This window comes from Ranitomeya imitator, chromosome 1 (genome assembly GCF_032444005.1).
Source record: "Ranitomeya imitator isolate aRanImi1 chromosome 1, aRanImi1.pri, whole genome shotgun sequence".
Taxonomy (NCBI): Eukaryota; Metazoa; Chordata; class Amphibia; order Anura; family Dendrobatidae; genus Ranitomeya; species Ranitomeya imitator.
In genome coordinates, this window is record NC_091282.1 from 466,075,409 (window position 1) to 466,093,458 (window position 18,050).

The following is an 18,050-nucleotide window of genomic DNA, read 5'->3' on the forward strand; positions in this document are numbered from 1 at the left end:
TGCTCCACTCTGACCAGGAGATGCAGAACCACCTGTCTGCATGGCTCCAGCTTTTCTCTCCTCTTTCCTCCAACTGTCTGCTCCGACTCTCTCCTCAGACTCCTTAACTCCTCCTCCAAGCCAGAACATATATCTGGGGAAGCACCCCTTAAACCGGGTTCAGAGCTCCCCCTTCTGGCCTGGAATCAGAACATGTTGCATGTATGTGCCACCTGATAAAGGGATCCTCCTTGCTTCCTGGCATGGCATCACCCTCCTCAAGAGGAAGGCAACACCACTGTAACAACCGGCTTCCTGGGGTGTTACACAGTTCGTGGCCGCAAAGCGACATACACATCTCCGCTATACCCACGCAGGCCACGAACTGCGCCTGCGCAAAAATACAAAAATGCAGAGAGATGATATAGAACAGATACGTTGGAAAGCGCAAATGGTGTGAGGCATGTTCGCTGCTCCTGTCAGCACCACTAAGCTTACACAGATGTTAAAGGGAACCTGTCACTCCCCTCAGGTGTTTGTAACTAAAAGAGCCACCTTGTGCAGCACAAATGCTGCATTCTGACAAGGTGGCTCTTTTAGTTATGATGCCTGCACACGCTGAAATAATCACTTATAAAATGTGCCCCCTCTTACCCTAAAATGTTCCCGGAGGCGGGTCTTTCCTTGCTAATCAGACGCAGCACAGCCATCACTCCGGGCCTGTGCGCGCTGGGCGCCGCATCCTCAGCACTGTTTTCAAATGAGCCGGCACCTGCTCTCTTTTCTCATGCCTTGGGCATGCGCAGTGAGTGCTGCCCGTCCTCTGTCCTCAATTGCAGTCTGGGTGACTGCGCCTGTGCGGCCGCCCTGCCCGAGATCCCGCCCCGCAGTGTCTTCTGATTTATTCTCACTGCGGGGCTGGGATCTCGGGCAGGGCAGCCGCACAGGCGCAGTCAGCTAGACTGCAAATGAGGACAGAGGTCGGGCAGCGCTTACTGCGCATGCTAAAGGCATGAGAAAAGAGCGCAGGTGCCAGCTCATTTGAAAACAGCACTGAGGAGGCGGCGCCCGGCACGCACAGGCCTGGAGTGACGGCTGTGCTGCGTCTGATTAGCTAGGAAAGACCCGCCTCCAGGAATATTTCAGGGTAAAAGGGGGCACATTTTATAAGTGATTATTTCAGCATGTGCAGGCATCATAACTAAAAGAGCCACCTTGTCAGAATGCTGCATTTGTGCTGCACAAGGTGGCTCTTTTAGTTACAAAAGCCTGAGGGGGGTGACAGGTTCCCTTTAATTTCACCGCACTCCCGATACGATAGCATTGGGCCTATTTCTAGTAATTCATAACTGTCAGTGTTGCATTGACACAAGCTAGCTAGACCATGCACTGCACATGATCTAATTAGATTGCTAGCCCTGGTGACCTGGATGTCACCATGGCAACGAGGAAGGGGGCACCGATCAGAGGGGAGAGGGACCACCTTCCTTTGCCTGCATTCTAAATGCTGCGATTGATATTGATCTCAAAATCTTTTCATCTTGAATTAGCTTATTTGTAGGTCACAAATCAATATTTACATAACTATATGAACACAGGCATAGAAAAGAGCCTAAACACCCACGAGTACATTAACCAAAATTAATCTTTATTTATAGTTTTAATAATTACCTTGTTTAACTTTATTTTAAGTGCTGATATGAATACATAGTAAATCTTTTCATCAATTAGATTCACAGAACATAGTGCTATCATAAATGTCTAGTACAAACATGATTATGAAGGTAATCACTTATAATACGATTTGCCCAAACAGTACATCCATATGGACCAGGTCAAAAGCACTGCAATTGGTGACCTGGCTCAGCTATATAAGCAACTGTGTAAATGGGTGTATTAAAATTATAAAGATTGTAGTAAATGAAACACTTACCTGTGGTACTGCTGATCAAATATTATTCCCGTGCTCCCCAACAAGCTCTGCGCCCTTTCTTTATCAGAGGGCGTCTGTCTAAAGGGGAGGAGGTTCGGTTGAAATAGGTTCAATTATCCAATCATATTGTGTGTAAACAAAAACGTGTTATTTTGTGTTTATAATGGCGCAGCTGGTCCATGGCAGCACATGTGTCATTGGAGCATCCCCTTAAGTGAGGATACTTCTGTTGGCAGTTCTGTGAACCACAAGGGTATCTCTGCTGCCTAGCAGCGGTGCATGCGCCGATATCCTGTATGGCTGTTTTCTGAAGATCCCGGGGCACTCAAACTGGGTATGCTCACTGACAAGTGCATCCAACTTAGAGAACCGGACATATTAGTCAATAGTGACCTAATTCATTCTGTAATGCAGGTATCAGATTTTAAAATATTAAAAAGCCATAATTAGTCAGTAAATTTAATATGACGGTATACTAGTCAGATATGACCTGCCTGACAAAGTGAACTAAACCAAAAGATCTGCAAAAGCTATGCATCATGCCGCAATCCAAAGAAATTCTGAGATAAATGAGAAACAAATTAATTGAGATCTATCAGTCTGGAAAATGTTATAAAGCCATTTATCAAGCTTTGGGACTCCAATGAACCACTGTGAGATCCATTATCCACAATTGGTGAAAATATGGTAGAGTTGAGTGGCCGGCCAAACACAATTACCCCAAGAGAGCAGCGATGGCTCATCCAAGAAGTCACAAAAGATCCCACAACAACATCCAAAGAATTGCAGGCCTCACTTGCCCCAGTTAAGGTCAGTGTTCATGACTCCACCATAAGAAAGACACTAGGGAAAAATGGCCTGCATGGCATAGTTCCAAGACGAAAACCCTTGCTGAGCAATAAGTACATTAAGGCTTGTCTCAATTTTGCCAGAACACATCTGATCCCCAAGGCTTTTGGGAGAACACTCTGTGGTCTCACAAGACAAAAGTTAAACTTTTTGAATGGTGTATGTCCCATTACATCTGGCAGAGAAGTAACACAGCATTTCATAAAAGGAACATCATACCAACAATAAAATATGGTGGTGGTGATAGTGTGATGATCTGGGGCTGTTTTGCTGCTTCAGGACCTGGAAGATTTGCTGTGGTAAATGGAACCAAGAATTCTGCTGTCTACCAAAAAATTCTGAAGGAGCATGCCCAGCCATCTATTCGTGACCTCAAGATGAAGCGTACTTGGGTTACACACGGTCAAAATTGTTGGTACCCCTCGTTTAATGACAGAAAAACCCAGAATGGTCACAGAAATAACTTGAATCTGACAAAAGATGTGATCGCGTTGCTCCGTGGGTCTTCTACCTCCTCCTCCCTGCAGGCCCAGGATCCAAAATGGCCGTGGGGGGCCTTCCGTGTCCTGCAGGGAGGTGGCTTTCAAGCGCCTGCTCAGACCAGGCGCCAGGAAGCCTCCATGCAGTGCCTGTCAGATCACTGATCTGACACACTGCTTTGCAAAGTGTCAGATCAGCGATCTGACACTATAGTATGATGTCCCCCTCAGACAAAGTAAAAAAGTAAAAAAAAAAAAATTACATGTGTAAAAAAAAAAAATCCTAAATAAAGAAAAAAAAATATTGTTCCAATAAATACATTTCTTTAAATAAAAAAAGCAATAAAAGTACACATATTTAGTATCGCCGCCTCCGTAACGACCTGACCTATAAAACTATCCCACTAGTTAACCCCTTCAGTGAACACCGTAGAAAAAAAAAAACAGGCAAAAAACAACGCTTTATTATCATACCGCCGAACAAAAAGTGGAATAACATGCGATCAAAATGACGGATATTAATAACCATGGTACTGCTGAAAAGGTCATCTTGTCCCGTAAAAAACGAGCTGCCATACAGCATCTTCAGTGAAAAAATAAAAAGTTATAGTCCTCAGAATAAAGTGATGCAAAAATAATAATTTTTTATATAAAATAGATTTTATCGTATAAAAGCGTCAAAACATAAAAAATGATATAAATGAGGTATCGCTGTAATCGTACTGACCCGAAGAATAAAATTGCTTTATCAATTTTACCAAACGTGGAACGGTATAAACGCCCCCCAAAAAGAAATTCATGAATGGCTGTTTTTTAGCCATTCTGCCTCACAAAAATCGGAATAAAAAGCGATCAAAAAATGTCACGTTCCCGAAAATGGTAACAATAAAAATGACAACTCGTTCTGCAAAAAACAAAGATGTCACATGACTCTGTTGACTAAAATATGGAAAAATTATAGCTCTCAAAATGTGAAGACGCAGAAACAAATTTTTGCAATAAAAAGCGTCTTTTAGTGTGTGACGGCTGCCAATCATAAAAATCCACTAAAAATCCGCTACAAAAGTAAATCACACCCCCCTTCATCACCCCCATAGTTAGGGAAAAATAATAAAAAAATGTAAAATGTATTTATTTCCATTTTCCCATTAGGGTTAGGGTTAGGGTTGGGGCTAAAATTAGGGTTATTGTTACGGTTGGGGCTAAATTTAGGGTTAGGGTTGGGGCTAAAGTTAGGGTTAGGGTTGGGGCTAAAGTTAGGGTTAGGGTTGGGGCTAAAGTTAGGGTTGGGGCTAAAGTTAGGGTTAGGGTTGGGGCTAAAGTTAGTATTAGGGTTGGGGCTAAAGCTAGGGTTAGGGTTAGGGTTGGGGCTAAAGTTAGGGTTGGGGCTACAGTTAGGGTTGGGGCTACAGTTAGGGTTGGAATTGGGGCTAAAGCTAGGGTTAGGGTTGGGGCTAAAGTTAGGGTTAGGGTTGGGCTAAAGTTAGTTTTAGGGTTGGGGCTAAATTTAGGGTTTGGATTACATTTACAGTTGGAATTAGGGTTGGGATTAGGGTTAGGGGTGTGGTTAGGGTTATGGTTGGGATTAGGGTTAGGGGTGTGTTGGAGTTAGGGATGTGGTTAGGGTTGGGATTAGGGTTAGGGGTGTGGTTGGGATTAGGGCTAGGGGCATGTTTGGGTTAGGAGTGTGGTTAGGGTTATGGTTAGGGTTGGGATTAGGGTTAGGGATGTGTTTGGGTTAAGGTTTCAGTTAGAATTTGGGGGTTTCCACTGTTTAAGCACATCAGGGGCTCTCCAAATGCGACATGGCATCCGATCTCAATTCCAGCCAAGTCTGCGTTGAAAAAGTAAAACAGTGCTCCTTCCCTTCCAAGCGCCCAAACAGGGGATTACCCCAACATATGGGATATCAGCATACTCAGGACATATTGGACAACAACTTTTGGGGTCCAAATTCTCCTAATACCCTTAGGGAAATATAAAAGCGGGGGCTAAAAATTAACCCCTTCCCGACCTTTGACGTACCGTATGCGTCATGAAAACCTGTGCCAATCCGACCTGTGACGCAGCATGTGCGTCATGGCCGGATTGGGCTCCTGCAGGCCGGGTGAAAGGGTTAACTGTAATTTCACCCGGCCTGCAGGGACAGGAGGAGTTGTACTTTAGCCCAGGGGGGGTGGCTTCACCCCCCCGTGGCTACGATCGCTCTGATTGGCTGTTGAAAGTGAAACTGTCAATCAGAGCGATTTGTAATATTTCACCTAAAAAACTGGTGAAATATTACAATCCAGCCATGGCCGATGCTGCAATATCATCGGCCATGGCTGGAAACACTGATCGTCTCCCCAGCCTCCCGATCTGTGGTCCGCTCCCCTCAGTCCTGTGCTCCGCTCCCTCGTCCTCCTGTCCACTCCCCCGTGCTCCAATCCCACCCCCCGTGCTCCAATCCCACCCCCTGCACTCCGATCCACCCCCGCACTCCGATCCACCCCCGCACTGCGATCCACCCCCCCGCACTGCGATCCACTCCCCCATGCTCCGATCCACCCCCCCATGCTCCCCCCCACCCCATCATACTTACCGAGCCTCCCGGGGTCTGTCCATCTTCTTTCCTGGGCGCCGCCATCTTCCAAAATGGCGGGCGCATACGCAGTGCGCCCGCCGAATCTGCCGGCTGGCAGATTCGTTTCACGTGCATTTTGATCACTGTGATAAAACCTCACAGTGATCAAAATAAAAAAAATACTAAATGACCCCCCCCCCTTTGTCACCCCCATAGGTAGGGACAATAATAAAATAAAGAAATTTTTTTTTCTTCCACTAAGATTAGGGTTAGGGTTAGGGTTAGGGCTAGGGCTAGGGTTAGGGTTAGGGCTAGGGTTAGGGCTAGGGCTAGGGTTAGGGTTAGGGCTAGGGTTAGGGCCAGGGTTAGGGCTAGGGCTAGGGCTAGGGTTAGGGTTAGGGCTAGGGTTAGGGCTAGGGTTAGGGCTAGGGTTAGGGTTTCGGTATGTGCACACGTATTCTGGTCCTCTGCGGATTTTTCCGCAGCGGATTTGATAAATCAGCAGTGCTAAACCGCTGCGGATTTATCGCGGATTTACCGCGGTTTTTCTGCGCATTTCACTGCGGTTTTACAATTGCAGTTTACTATTGGAGCAGTTGTAAAACCGCTGCGGAATCCGCAGAAAGAAGCGACATGCTGCGGAATGTAAACCGCTGCGTTTCCGTGCAGTTTTTCCGCAGCATGTGTACAGCGATTTTTGTTTCCCATAGGTTTACATTGAACTGTAAACTCATGGGAAACTGCTGCGGATCCGCAGCATTTTCCGCAGTGTGTGCACATACCTTTAGAATTAGGCTATGTGCACACGGTGTGGATTTGGCTGCGGATTCGCAGCAGAGTTCCATCAGGTTTACAGTACAAAGTAAACCTATGGAAAACCAAATTCGCTGTGCCCATGGTGCGGAAAATACAGCGCGGAAACGCTGCGTTGTATTTTCCGCAGCATGTCAATTCTTTGTGCGGATTCCGCAGCGTTTTACACCTGTTCCTCAATAGGAATCCGCAGGTGAAATCCGCACAAAAAACACTGGAAATCTGCGGTAAATCCGCAGGTAAAACGCAGTGCCTTTTACCCACGGATTTTTAAAAAATGGTGCGGAAAAATCTCACACGAATCCGCAACGTGGGCACATAGCCTTAGGGTTAGGGTTGGAATTAGGGTTGTGGTTAGGGTTCTGATTAGGTTTATTGCTAAAGTTGGGATTAGGGTTAGGGGTGTGTTGGGGTTAGTGTTGGAGGTAGAATTGAGGGGTTTCAACTGTTTAGGCACATCAGGGGTCTCCAAACGCAACATGGCGCCACCATTGATTCCAGCCAATCTTGTATTCAAAAAGTCAAATGGTGCTCCCTCACTTCCGAGCCCCGACGTGTGCCCAAACAGTGGTTTACCCCCACATATGGGATACCAGCATACTCAGGACAAACTGCGCAACAATTATTGGGGTCCAATTTCTCCTGTTACCCTTGTGAAAATAAAAAATTGCTTGCTAAAACATCATTTTTGAGGAAAGAAAAATGATTTTTTATTTTCACGGCTCTGCATTGTAAACGTCTGTGAAGCACTTGGGGGTTCAAAAGAGCTCACCACGTATCTAGATAAGTTCCTTGGGGGGTCTGGTTTCCAAATGGGGTCAATTGTGGGGGGTTTCTACTGTTTAGGCACACCAGGGGCTCTGCAAATGCAACGTGACACCCGCAGACCATTCCATCAAAGTCTGCATTTCGAAAGTAACTACTTCCCTTCTGAGCCCCAAGGTGTGCCCAAACAGTGGTTTACCCCCACACATGGGGTATCAGCGTACTCAGGAGAAACTGTATAACAACTTTTGGGGTCAAATTTCTCCTGTAACCCTTGGGAAAATAAAAAATTCTGGGCTAAAAAATTATTTTTGAGGAAAGAAAACGTATTTATTATTTTCACGGCTCTGTGTTATAAACTTCTGTGAAACACTTGGGGGCTCAAAGTGCTCACCACACATCTAGATAAGTTCCTTTCGGGGTCTAGTTTCTAAAATGGGGTCACTTATGGGGGGTTTCTACTGTTTAGCCACATCAGGGTCTCTGCAAACGCAACGTGACGCCCACAGAGCATTCCATCAAAGTCTGCATTTCAAAACGTCACTACTTCACTTCCGAGCCCCGGCATGTGCCCAAACAGTGGTTTACCCCCACATATGGGGTATCACCGTACTCAGAAGAAACTGGACAACAACTATTGGGGACAAATTTCTCCTGTTACCCTTGGGAAAATTAAAACATTCTGGGCTAAAAAATTATTTTTGAGGAAAGAAAACGTATTTATTATTTTCACTGCTCTGCGTTATAAACTTCTGTGAAGCACTTGGGGGTTCAAAGTGCTCACCACACATCTAGATAAGTTCCTTTGGGGGTCTAGTTTCCAAAATGGGGTCACTTGTGGGGGGTTTCTACTGTTTAGCCACATCAGGGGCTCTGCAAATGCAACGTGACACCCGCAGAGCATTCCATCAAAGTCTGCATTTCAAAACATCACTACTTCCCTTCCAAACCCCGACGTGTGCCCAAATAGTGGTTTACCCCCACATATGGGGTATCAGCGTACTCAGGAGAAATTGTACAACAACTTTTGGGGTCAAATTTCTCCTGTTACCTTTGGGAACATAAAAATTGCGGGCTAAATATCATTTTTGAGAAAATATTTTTTATTTTTTATTTTCATGGTTCTGCGTTATAAACTTCTGTGAAGCACTTGGGGGTTCAAAATGCTCACCACACATCTAGATTAGTTCCTTTGGGGGTCTAGTTTCCAAAATGGGGTCATTTGTGGGGGATCTGCAATGTTTAGGCACACAGGGGCTCTCCAAACGCGACATGGTGTCCGCTAATGATTGGAGCTAATTTTCCATTTAAAAAGCCAAATGGCGTGCCTTCCCTTCCGAGCCCTGCCGTGCGCCAAAACAGTGGTTTACCCCCACATATGTGGTATCAGCGAACTCAGGACAAACTGGACAACAACATTTGGGGTCCAATTTCTCCTATTACCCTTTGCAAAATAGGAAATTCCAGGTTAAAAAATAATTTTTGAGGAAAGAAAAAGTATTTTTTATTTTCATGGCTCTGCGTTATAAACTTCTGTGAAGCACCTGGGGGTTTAAAGTGCTCAATATGCATCTAGATAAGTTCCTTGAGGGGTCTAGTTTCCAAAATGGGGTCACTTGTGGGGGAGCTCCAATGTTTAGGCACACAGGGGCTCTCCAAACGTGACATGGTGTCCGCTAACAATTGGAGCTAATTTTCCATTCAAAAAGTCAAATGGCGCTCCTTCCCTTCCGAGCCTTACCATGTGCCCAAACAGTGGTTTACCCCCACATGTGAGGTATCGGCGTACTCGGGAGAAATTGCCCAACAATTTTTACGATCCATTTTATCCTATTGCCCATGTGAAAATGAAAAAATTGAGGCGAAAAATTTTTTTTGTGAAAAAAAAGTACTTTTTCATTTTTACGGATCAATTTGTGAAGCACCTGAGGGTTTAAAGTGCTCATTAGGCATCTAGATAAGTTCCTTGGGGGGTCCAGTTTCCAAAATGGGGTCACTTGTGGGGGAGCTCCAATGTTTAGGCACACAGGGGCTCTCCAAACATGACATGGTGTCCGCTAACGATGGAGATAATTTTTCATTCAAAAAGTCAAATGGCGCTCCTTCCCTTCCGAACCTTACCATGTGCCCAAACAGTGGTTTACCCCGACATGTGAGGTATCGGTGTACTCAGGAGAAATTGCCCAACAAATTTTAGGATCCATTTTATCCTGTTGCCCATGTAAAAATGAAAAAATTGAGGCTAAAAGAATTTTTTTGTGAAAAAAAGTACTTTTTCATTTTTACGGATCAATTTGTGAAGCACCTGAGGGTTTAAAGTGCTCACTATGCATCTAGATAAGTTCCTTGGGGCATCTAGTTTCCAAAATGGGAGGGAGCTCCAATTTTTAGGCACACGGGGGCTCTCCAAACACGACATGGTGTCCGCTAAAGAGTGCAGCCAATTTTTCATTCAAAAAGTTAAATGGCGCTCCTTCCCTTCCAAGCCCTGCCGTGCGCCCAAACAGTGGTTTACCCCCACATATGAGGTATCAGCGTACTCAGGACAAATTGGACAACAACATTCATTGTTCAGTTTCTCCTTTTACCATTGGGAAAATAAAAAAATTATTGCTAAAAGATAATTTTTGTGACTAAAAAGTTAAATGTTAATTTTTTCCTTCCATGTTGCTTCTGCTGCTGTGAAGCACCTGAAGGGTTAGCAAACTTCTTGAATGTGGTTTTGTGCACCTTGAGGGGTGCAGTTTTTAGAATGGTGTCACTTTTGGGTATTTTCAGCCATATAGACCCCTCAAACTGACTTCAAATGTGAGGTGGTCCCTAAAAAAATGGTTTTGTAAATTTCGTTGTAAAAATGGGAAATTGCTGGTCAAATTTGAACCCTTACAACTTCCTAGCAAAAAAAAATTTTGTTTCCAAAATTGTGCTGATGTAAAGTATACATGTGGGAAATGTTATTTATTAACTATTTTGTGTCACATAACTCTCTGGTTTAACAGAATAAAAATTCAAAATGTGAAAATTGCGAAATTTTCTAAATTTTCGCCAAATTTCCGTTTTTAGCACAAATAAACGCAGAATTTATTGACCTAAATTTACCACTAACATGAAGCCCAATATGTCACGAAAAAACTATCTCAGAACCGCTAGGATCCGTTGAAGAATTCCTGAGTTATTACCTCATAAAGGGACACTGGTCAGAATTGCAAAAAACGGCACGGTCTTTAAGGTCAAAATAGGCTGTGTCATGAAGGGGTTAATTTTTGTGGGGAAAAAAGATTTTTTATTTTCACGGCACTGAGTTATAAACTGTAGTGAAACACTTAAAACACTTGGGGGTTCAAAGTTCTCACAACACATCTAGATAAGTTCCTTGGGGGGTCTAGTTTCCAATATGGGGTCACTTGTGGGGTGTTTCTACTGCTTAGGTACATCAGGGATTCTGCAAATGTAACGTGTCGCCTGCAGACCAATCCATCTAAGTCTGCATTCCAAATGGAGCTCTTTCCCTTCCGAGCTCTGCCATGCATCCAAATAGTGGTTCCCCCCACATATGGGGTATCAGCGTACTCAGGACAAATTGAACAACAACATTTGGTGTCCAATTTCTCCTGTTACCCTTGGGAAAATACAAAACTGGGGGCTAAAAAATAATTTTTGTTGGAAAAAAAAAGATTTTTTATTTTCACAGTTCTGCATTATTAACTGTAGTGAAACACTTGGGGGTTCACAGTTCTCACAACACATCTAGATAAGTTCCTTAGGGGACCAGAAACACATGGGCTACTTGCACAGTGAACAAGTCTGTAAGAACCTGTGCACACACCACCAAAAAACTTTAAGACACAAAAAGAGCACAGTGAGGTCAAAAATACTCTGCTGTAAAAAAAAATCACAGTAATAAGCAAGTGCTTATCAAAAGATGAAAAAACAGGGTATTTAGTTGATACGTTTTTTTGCAAAAAAATGTATACTAAGCTGCTCCACCAATCGTCAAGGTATACCCTTATAGAGCAGTCCTAACTAATGTATATAATCCCTATCTGATGTATTTAAAAACCTGATCATTGTATAGTACCTGTATAAGCAGGGTTCAGAGAGGGAATATCCATGTGGACATGCTGGATGGAACAGCTTTAGTGCAATTGACCCATGAGGAGTGGTGGACTCCCTAGTCTTGTAGAAACAAGAGAACAATTATGGAACCAGAAACACATGGGCTACTTGCATAGTGAACAAGTCTGTAAGAACCTGTTCACACACCACCAAAAAACTTGAAGACACAAAAAGAGCACAGTGAGGTCAAAAATACTCTGCTGTAAAAAAAAATCACAGTAATAAGCAAGTGCTTATCAAAAGATGAAAAAACAGGGTATTTAGTTGATACGCTTTTTTGCAAAAAAATGTATACTAAGCTGCTCCACCAATCGTCAAGGTATACCTTTTCATCTTTTGATAAGCACTTGCTTATTACTGTGATTTTTTTTTACAGCAGAGTATTTTTGACCTCACTGTGCTCTTTTTGTGTCTTCAAGTTCCTTAGGGGGTTTACTTTCCAAAATGGTGTGACTTGTGGGGGGTTTCATTGTTTAGGCACATCAGGGGCTCTCCAAACGCGTCATGGCATCCCATCTCAATTCCAGTCAATTTTGCATTGAAAAGTCAAATGGCGCTCCTTCCCTTCCAAGCTCAGCGGGATCCGTTAAAACGTTCCAGAGTTATAACCTCATAAAGTGACAGTGGTCAGAATTATAAAACTTGGCCTGGTCATTAAGTACCAAATTGGCTCTGTCACTAAGGGGATAAAAGGCGGCTCATGCTTGTGAACCTTCCAATGTTGCTAAATTACAACAATTCTGCAAATATCATTGTCCAAAATTCCGCCAGAATATTGTTAAAGACTCATTGCCAGTTATTGCAAACATTTGATTGCAGTTGTTGCTGTTAAGGGTGGCCCAACCAGTTATTAGATTTAGGGGGCAATCACTTTTTCACATAGGGCCATATAGGTTTGGATTTATTTTTCCCTTAATAATAAAGGCCATCATTTAAAAGATGCATTTTGTGTTTACTTGTGTTATCTTGTTTAATATTTAACTTTGCTTGGTGATCTGTAACATTTAAGTGTGACAAACATGCAAAAGAATAAGAAATCAGGAAGGGGCAAACACTTTTTCACACAATTGTATGTACCTGGCACATGAAGTGGTATGTCACATCATTCCTATATACAGTTAGGTCCATATATATTTGGACAGAGACAACATTTTTCTAATTTTGGTTATAGACATTACCACAATGAATTTTAAACAAAACAATTCAGATGCAGTTGAAGTTCAGACTTTAAGCTTTCATTTGAGGGTATCCACATTAAAATTGGATGAAGGGTTTAGGAGTTTCAGCTCCTTAACATGTGCCACCCTGTTTTTAAAGGGACCAAAAGTAATTGGACAATTGACTCCAAGGCTATTTCATGGACAGGTGTGGGCAATCCCCTCGCTATGTCATTCTCAATTAAGCAGATAAAAGGCCTGGAGTTGATTTGAGGTGTGGTGCTTGCATTTGGAAGGTTTTGCTGTGAAGTAAACATGTGGCCAAAGGAGCTCTCCATGCAGGTGAAACAAGCCATCCTTAAGCTGCGAAAACAGAAAAAAAAACATCCGAGAAATTGCTGCAAGATTAGGAGTGGCAAAATCTACAGTTTGGTACATCCTGAGAAAGAAAGAAAGCACTGGTGAACTCATCAATGCAAAAAGACCTGGGCGCCCACGGAAGACAACAGTGGTGGATGATTGCAGAATAATCTCCCTGGTGAAGAAAACCCCTTCACAACAGCCAACCAAGTGAACAACACTCTCCAGGAGGTAGGCGCATCAATATCCAAATCTACCATAAAGAGAAGACTGCATGAAAGTAAATACAGAGGGTTCACTGCACGGTGCAAGCCACTCATAAGCATCAAGAATAAAAAGGCTAGACTAGACTTTGCTAAAAAACATCTAAAAAAGCCAGCACAGTTCTGGAAGAACATTCTTTGGACAGATGAAACCAAGATCAACCTCTACCAGAATGATGGAAAGAGAAAAGTATGGCGAAGGAGTGGTACAGCTCATGATCCAACGCATACCACATCATCTGTAAAACCCGGCGGAGGCAGTGTGATGGCTTGGGCATGCATGGCTGCCAGTGGCACTGGGTCACTAGTGTTTATTGATGATGTGACACAGGACAGAAGCAGCTGAATGAATTCTGAGGTATTCAGAGCCATACTGTGTGCTCAGATCCAGCCAAATGCAGCCAAACCGATTGGTCGTCGTTTCATACTACAGCTGGACAATGACCCAAACCATAAAGCCAAAGCAACCCAGGAGTTTATTAAAGCAAAGAAGCGGAATATTCTTGAATAGCCAAGTCAGTCACCTGATCTCAACCCTATTGAGCATGCATTTCACTTGTTAAAGACTAAACTTCAGACAGAAAGGCTCACAAACAAACAGCAACTGAAAATCACCACAGTGAAGGCCTGGCAGAGCATCAAAAAGGAGGAAACACAGCGTCTGGTGATGTCCATGAATTCAAGACTTCAGGCAGTCATTGCCAACAAAGGGTTTTCAACCCAAGTACTAAAAATGAACATTTTATTTAAAATTATTGAATTTGTCCAATTACTTTTGGTCCCTTTAAAAACAGGGTGGCACATGTTAAGGAGCTGAAACTCCTAAACCATTCATCCAATTTTAATGTGGATACCCTCAAATGAAAGCTGAAAGTCTGAACTTCAACTGCATCTGAATTGTTTTGTTTAAAATTCATTGTGGTAATGTCTATAACCAAAATTAGTAAAATGTTGTCTCTGTCCAAATATATATGGACCTAACTGTAGCTTGATTATAAGTCTATTAGGCTACGTTCACATTAGCGTTGCGCGCCAGTGCGTCAGTGACGCAACGCGCGACGCACCAAAAACGCGCGCAAAAACGCTGCGTTTTGCGACGCGTGCGTCGTTTTTTGACGAAAATCGGACGCACGAAAAATGCAACTTGTTGCATTTTCTTGCGTCCGACACTAGCGTCGGAAACGATGCACGTGTCGAAAAACGCTAACAAAAAAACGCACGCGTCCCCTATGTTAAACATAGGGGCGCGTCGCCGCTGCGTCGCCGACGCAACAGCGACGCACATTAGCGTAACGCTAATGTGAACGTAGCCTTAGGTATACACAGCACTTTTATTTCATTTAATGAAAAACTAAACATACAAAAGAAAAATTCTTATTGATTTTTAATCATTAATTTTTTTATTGCTTTTCACTTGTTTAGATGCACTGTCACTTTACTTTTACTTTGTGGTACTGTTACATTCATAAAAGCTCTGCACACAGTGCAAAGCCAGAAAAAAATTTTATGAGAGAGGGTCATCCATAGACCCTTGAAGGCAACAACTGGAGGGCCGCATTCAAATATTTTGAAAGAGTAGTTGATGTACTCATACACTCTTAAAGTCTTTGCACAAAGTGCAAAGCCAGGAGAAAGTTATATGGAAGGTAATACAGAAATCCTCTTCAGGAGTCTGTTTCTTCTTTTCCTTCCTTGGGAGACTGGGGGGACTGCCTCCAGCTGCTTTCCATATGTGTATGTTGTAAGTGACCCGTCTTCAGATAGTGCTGGAGCCCCCGACATGTAGAAATGGGAGACAGCCCACCGGGTGTCACGTGCACCATCGCCTGCTCCCACATAGGAGGTGGGGAAACCAAAGGACAGTCCGAATTGTTGGGGGTAGTAGTCCAGTCTCAAGCCACCTCGAGGAACCTCTCCCAGGCTAATTCATTTCCAAGGAGGCTTCATCTTGCTTCCTTCCTTCTCAAATCACACCCACCGAATACCAGCAATGTTGCCCCTCTATTTTGAAGAACGTGACCTTGATTCCAGCCATCACCTCTTGCAGCCTTCGAAGCAAGTGTTCCATCTCTACTGCCCACTGGTTGAACAAGATGTGATGATGGGTCCCAAACTCTTCTATATTCTCCCATCTCCACTGCCGCTTGTATGTAATGACCTTCCCCAGAATGCCAACTCTCGGTGCTAGCATGTGTGCTAGCATGTCTCCAGCCCTGGTCATGACTCACTTCCTCTCCTTCCGACCAGCCTAGGCCCCGTAGTCCGCATTCCAGTTGCTGGATCCTGTTTTTCCCATTCACAGTCCTCAAGAACCCCAGTAGTGAAGGATATGGCCTGGGTTTGGGCCTTTGTGGTTCCTGAAAAGCATCCAGGCTCCTGCCATCTCTGCTGTCATGCCAGCTTGGTCTGGCTATGATATTGTTAGGAGTCGAGTTCCCACCACTGCACAGGGGGAATCTCGAACCTTGTCTGCAGCGCTCTCTCATTCTGCATCGGCCGCAGTGGAGCCTGCTCAGCGGAGACGTCGGTCCCAGCGTTTCACTCAGTCTGCTTCTGTGCAAAGGGTTACTGCTGCCTTTCCAGGCTCTGCCATTATAGTCTGAACTGATCAGCGGCGAGCAGACGTCTCTGGGACTAAGTCCTGCTTTTCCCCTTCTGAGCATGCCCAAAGGAAGACCTCTCAGTGGAGGTCTGGGGTCACATGCTCAGGTACTGCAGTAGCTCCTATTGGTCCTCCAGGAAGGTCCTGAAGTTGCTCAGTTACTGTAGCAGTTCTCATTGGTCCTCTAGGAAGGTCTTGAACTTGCTGCAGCTATAAAAGGTTCACAAGGCTGCACGGCCATACGCTAGTATACACTTGTTTATGTGTGTGTGTTGTGAGTGAAAGTCGCTCTTTAATCATCCCCTCCCTTGTGTTTGAATGCTCGCATAAGGAGGATGATTGTAATCTAGCGCCCGACTTTACCAACATAGTACACAAACCGCATCTATTGCTGTGACCACCAGTGCGGCACCGTGCGCTATCACCGCGCTTTCCAAACCCAAGTCTGGATGGTTAGTGGCATCCGTCAGTGCGGCATTGCATGCACTCTCGTGCTAATTTATTATTATTTCTGTTACGTGCGGTACTGCGGTCCTGTGACGCAACAGGGTTTGCTTCTTTCACACAGGGTGAAGCTAACCCGTGTGTGTATTCTCATTGTACCGCCATATAGTCCGTCATTGCTTAGCAGCAGGTTCCATCTCTGCACGGTGGACCCCGGGCTGCGAACGCACCTTATTCCTTTTCTCTAATTATTTGGTGCGTTCCGCTAGCCCTAACAGATATTTCTCTAGTTGCTCCCTCGGGAGTCTGGCGGGATTCTGCTATCTTTGTTATGTTGTCGCCCACTAAGCACTTTACACTGTATCTATTACTAATTCAATCCAGGAAAATAATATGTTAATAATTATGTTTTTTTGAGTGTTACATACAAATGAAATATAACTCAATGCATGTAATACTCTATGGATGACTAATTGAATCCAGAAAAAGTTTTGATGTTTTTCTTGGAGTGTCATATGCCACCATAATGTAATACAAAGCACGTAATATTCTATGGATGACAATATAGTCAATTTTTTCACCCTCCCCAAAAAAGGGAATGTGCAGCAGCTACAGTTGTGCTCAAAAGTTTACAACAACCAGGCAGAATTTTCGCTTTGAATGATTACGCCAAACCTTTTTCTCTATGGTTAATGGTTAGGTGAAGCCATTTATTGTCAAACTACTGTGTCATAATGACCACCCAAAACATATAAATGACCCTGATCAAAAGTTCACATACCCCATTTCCTAATACCGTGTATTGCCCCCCCTATCATCAATGGCAGCTTGAAGTATTTTGTGGTAGTTGTGGATGAGGTTCGAAAAAAGCCTCCAGTTCCTGTAAATTCCTGGGCTGTCTAACATGAACTGCGTGCTTGAGATCTCCCCAGATTGGCTCAGTGATATTGAGGTCAAGAGACTGAGATGGCCACTACAGAACCTTCACTTTGTTCTACTGTATCCAATGCCAGGTCGACTTGGCCTTGTGTTTTGGATCATTGTCATGTTGAAACATCCAAGTACGTCCCATGTGCAGCCTCCGGGCTGATGAGTGCAAATTTGCCTCCAGGATTTGCTGATAACGTGCTGCATTCATCTTTCCTTCAACTTTGACCAAGTTTCCTGTGCCTTTGTAGCTCACACATCCCCCAAAACATCAGCGATCGACCTCCATGCTTTACAGTAGGAATGGTGTTCCTTTCATCATAGGTCTTGTTGACCTTTCTCCAAATGTAAGGTTTATGGTTATGGCCGAAAAGTTAAATTTTGGTCTCATCACTCCAAATTACCTTTTTCCAGAAATTTTTAGGCTTGTATCTGTGCTGTTTAGCATATTGTAGGCTAGATATGCAGCACCCCAGGGTCCTGGTCGTTGCAGTAATGTCATTCTTCCACCAGGCGGAGTGATGTTACGTTTGATGGCAATAAAGGAGATCACTTTACCAGGTATCACACATCATACACCACACTTCACACTCCAGTCCACCAGGGGGAGCTTTGCTCCTCTCTATTAGGGCACTCTTCACAATTAGGTAAAACTGGTGGACTGGATAGGAAGTTAGGCAGAAGCTGACTGGGCTTCACTCAGGCAGCACCTGTCAGGCAGACAGGGGGAAAGGAGGAACATTTAAGAGCTGCAGACAGAGTGGTCCCTGACAGGGGTGGGATCCTGTCAGAGGCCTAGA

General features: G+C 44.0%; 1 protein-coding gene across 1 annotated transcript in view; it reads right to left on the reverse strand.

The window, feature by feature from the left end:
• Nucleotides 1-18,050, reverse strand: part of FREM1 (FRAS1 related extracellular matrix 1) — a 375,192-nt gene that overhangs the window by 337,796 nt on the left and 19,346 nt on the right. The window lies entirely within an intron of this gene.